The following is a 4366-nucleotide window of genomic DNA, read 5'->3' as shown; positions in this document are numbered from 1 at the left end:
CAAGATTATTCCATATGCCACCCCTTTCTTCCAACTCCGGGCTTTTCCTATCCTCCTTTTAATGATTTGGCCCAAGGCCAAGAAGCAAAGAAAATCCAGTTTCTTAAGTCTTATCAAGTTTCTCCATTCTTTTCCCCCCTGTTCCTTCCCCCCTCCCATTTTCTGTTCTCCCACCTCCCGCTTCCCCTCCCACCTAATCCCTCTTTACTACATTTTAATCATGATCATTAGTGGAGCTGTTGGAGGATTTAAAAGGGTAGCTCCCCTGTGATTTAATACATATCTAACAGCCTACAGACCTTGACATATGTGTCATGAACTCTACTGGAGTGCTTCTCAAGTAATCTTGTGGCGAAACCCCCAACTTTATATATATATTTGATTTTTTTACAGAGAGGAAGAGAGAGGAATAGAGAGTTAGAAACATCGAAGAGAGAGAAACATCGATCAGCTACCTCTTGCACACCTCCTACTGGGGATGTGCCCGAAACTAAGGTACATGTCCTTGACTGGAATCGAACCCGGGACCTTTCAGTCCACAGGCCAACGCTCTATCCACTGAGCCAAACCGGTTTCAGCAGCTTTTTCTTTTTTAATTCTAATCTGCTGTGGATATATCTTCTCTCAAATATGAATTACTAGAAAAATGAAATAAAAACAACATACAAACCCACAGTTATTATTATTAGGTTCAACAGGCATGAAATGACTGTCACGTTGCTGTAAGTATCTCATGCTTGCTCTGAATCCTGTACCTGACTGTTGCAGACCCATAACAAGTAGGTTTTTTTTTTAAATAAATTTTTATTGTTCATATTACAAATGTTCTTCATTTTTTTCCCCCTCCATTGCTCCCCTCCACCAGGTTCCCACCCCACCCTCTGCCCTTTCCCTACATTCCATTGTCCTCATCCATAGTTGCACAGTTTATGTTCAGTCTTCCCGCACCGCCCACTCCCCTTTTCCCCGAGAATCGTCAATTCACTCCCCTTCCATACCTCTGACTCTATTATATTCACCAGTTAATATTGTTCATCAGGTTTTTTAATTCCCTTGGTTTTTAGATTCACTTGTTGATAGTTACGTATTTGTTGTTCATAATTTTTATCTTTATTTACTTTCTCTTCCTAAGAACCCCCTTCAGCAATTTATATAATTCTGGTTTGGTGGTGATGAACTCCTTTAGCTTTTTTTTTTTATTTGTGAAGCTCTTTATCTGGCCTTCAATTCTGAGTGATAGCTTTGCTGGGTAATTTTTGGCTGTAGATTTTTGCTATTCATCACCTTGAATATTTCTTGCCATTCCTGTCTGGCCTGCATGGTTTCTGTTGAGAAGTCAGCTGACAATCGTATGGGTGCTCCTTTATAGTTAACAACCTGCTTTTCTCTTGCTGCTTTTAATATTCTCTCTTTGTCTTTTGCTCTTGGAATTTTAATTATGATGTGTCTTGGTGTAGTCCTCTTTGGATTTCTTTTGTTTGGGGTTCTGTGAGCTTCCTGGACTTGTAAGTCTAATTCTTTCACCAGGTGGGGAAGTTTTCTGTCACTATTTTTTCCAACATACTGGAAGAAATAGTACAAGTAGTTTCTTGACCAGCACTAGGCAGAGGGCCACACTTCCAAGTACTCTGCTCCTGCATCTTGTTTCTGCCTTACAGTGTTTGGTTTAATAGATAAAAACATCCATAAGTTCCCCGTCTTAGCCTAAATCTAAACAAACTAACAAACTCTCCATGCACCAAAGAATAACACTGCACATACACCTACACTCACTCCAATAACAATACCACTTCACAGGGAGGTAACAGAAAGTAATGATTAAGTATGTGGACTCAACATTGACAAGTGGTAGCCACTAGAACCCATTTCCTATAAAATGTGGATGGTAAATATATTACTTCTTCAAATTGTTAGGACAATTAAATGGCGTAATATACACGCAAGCGCTTGGACAGCAGGCACTCAATAAATTTAGTTGTTATTCTTTTTGCTTGAGGGAACAGAGATGCCTGTTGCTTTGCTCAGCATTTCCATCTGCAAGATGAACCTGTGGTTTATCTGGCAAGCCAGGGCCAGTCTTCTCTTCCCCAGCATCTGGAAATACCTGCTGTCCCTTGGTGGAGGCAGAGTCCTACTGCCCCTTAGGACTGAAGTTCCCTTAGCTTAGTGAGAGGAACATTCCAACCACCTACTTTTGCTGCCCTCTGCTGCTGCCATTGGGAATTACACTGAGCTGAGTTTCTACTGCTGGAAAACTGGCAAAAATCTGACCTCAGGTGGAGGTAATTGTTCAGGCTGTGATTGGATATCCTAGATTTTGTTTTTACAGTGTCTCTAACATCGTAGCTTTGCATTTTTACATGACACACAACCTATAACTGCTCCTGGACATTGCCCTCATACCCAGATCTTGGCCACCTCAAGCTCAGCCTACTTGCAATTGAAAACAGCAAGTTCTCAAACCTGCTCCATACTTGCTTCCTCCATATCCAAGAGGCTCAAACCCGAGGCCCAAGATAGCTGTGACTCTCATATTCTCTCAACTGCCCAAATTCTTCTCTTCTCCCTCTGCAAGGTCTTCATAGCACCTCCAAAGAGGCCCTCCTGCCTCCAAGTCCATCCTGTTTCCAGGTCTCTGATCTGAGTCACCTCTCCACTGCCCACACTTGGTCCAAGCTCCTTTGGCCTTCTACGTGTGACCTTCACTGCTCTGCAGCCTTGTCTCATATGACACCCACACGGCTGCGCAGGCCAGCTCCCGTTCCATACACACATAGCACTTCCTTAACGGTTTAGTGAGTGCTGGTTCTTTTGTAAAAAATGCCCTCTTTTCTACAAAAATCCTTTACTCCTCAGCTCAAATGCTGTTTCCTCCACAGTCTCCTCTCTCACCACTCCAGGCAACAGTGCCTCCACGTCTAAATATTTCTTAGGTACATCACAGGTTGCCCTTGTCAAATGCATTGTTACCTGAGTAAATTCCTTTTTAAGATTTTTCCTGACAAAATGTTTTGTTGAAATTCTGGGAATTAATAAAAAGAATGATACGATTAAAAACGGTTTTTGGCTTTCTGCTTTTTTTTGGCTTTCTGCTTTTTTTTTTTTTTTTTTTTTTTTTTTTTTTTTTTTTTAGATTCATATTTTATTTACAAGCAAGTGAAGACTGTGCCCTGTAAACTCTAATTTGGGATGAGAAGAGCAACATAGAAAAGTAGTTGCTGGCTCCATAGCGATGTGTGAAAGGAGTCCATCCAGCTATTTCTTTAGACAATGATTTTGTTCATAAAAAGAAAAAAAAGCCACATGATTTCTTCATGTTATACATGTGAAAGAATCCAAAAGAAAAAATTTTCAAAATTCTACGGTCTCTAGTCAAATGTGTGAGGTGACCAGAACGTCATTTTCATTCAGTGAGAGTCCCCGCTCCCCAAGAGCAAAAGACTTAATACTCATCAAGAGTGTCTGCTCGAGGAATGGAGAGACCTCGGTCTTTAAGAGCCTGAACTTTGATCTTCTCGTTTTCCAGCTTGTTCTTCTCTTTGTTCTTCTAGGATTTCTTCAATGGACACTTGCTGCAAGGGTGTGTCACTCTCCTTTTCCAAGTCCAAATTGGTCAATACTTCTCAAAAAGCCTATAAGTGTCCTTCCATCTCGAAGCAGGACCAAGTGCTTTTTGTCGATGTCCTCGATGAGGCTGGCGGTGCCGGGCATATAGTTCATTTTGAGCGGAGATAAGGCTGCCATGCGGAGCGGCGAAGAGCCACCAGTGCGTCCTACACCTCCTCCCTCATGCCGCAGTCGCCGCCTCGGCGGGACTGGGACGGGGAACCCAGACGGGGACCCGCACTTCTGCCCCGGCTTTCAGCCGCCCGGGCACGCCGGAAGCTCCTCCATATTCTTGGCTTTCTGCTTTTAACCATGATGCAGAACAAGGGCAGATTTATCTCTCACTTAAAACAACAAAAAACTGGAGAAAATCTGTGATACAATGGTTTTCAGGACACGGGATATCAGAAAACAGAAGACTGATCCAATGAATGGGAAACAATCAGCCATGCCCATAACTCCTCCAGCTCTCGGCCTCCAGAGAGTTTCCAAGCTGTGCTCCAGGGATGCCCTGTGGAGCCTGGTGGAATCTGAGCTGAGGAGAAGGAACTGAGAGACAGGGAGATGATAGCTGGAGTTCATGGGGCAGAGTATTGGTGAGAACTGCCTAGAGAGCAGACCCAGACACTCAGAGGATCCCCTTCAGGTTCTCAGCAGAGTACTGGTGAGTGCATGCAGGACAGGAAACAACCTGAAGCTGGGAAAGAATCACCCAAAGGATCAGAGAGAACTCTGCCCAATGGGTTGGGGGAAATGAGTG

General features: G+C 43.2%; 1 pseudogene; it reads right to left on the bottom strand.

The window, feature by feature from the left end:
• Window positions 1-3399: 3399 nt before the first annotated feature.
• LOC118724544 lies at window positions 3400-3893 on the bottom strand (annotated as a pseudogene).
• Window positions 3894-4366: the final 473 nt, after the last annotated feature.

This window comes from Pipistrellus kuhlii, unplaced genomic scaffold (assembly GCF_014108245.1).
Source record: "Pipistrellus kuhlii isolate mPipKuh1 unplaced genomic scaffold, mPipKuh1.p scaffold_m20_p_2, whole genome shotgun sequence".
Classification (NCBI taxonomy): domain Eukaryota; kingdom Metazoa; phylum Chordata; class Mammalia; order Chiroptera; family Vespertilionidae; genus Pipistrellus; species Pipistrellus kuhlii.
Note: the sequence above shows the minus strand (reverse complement) of the source record. Positions and strands in the feature narration are given on the sequence as shown.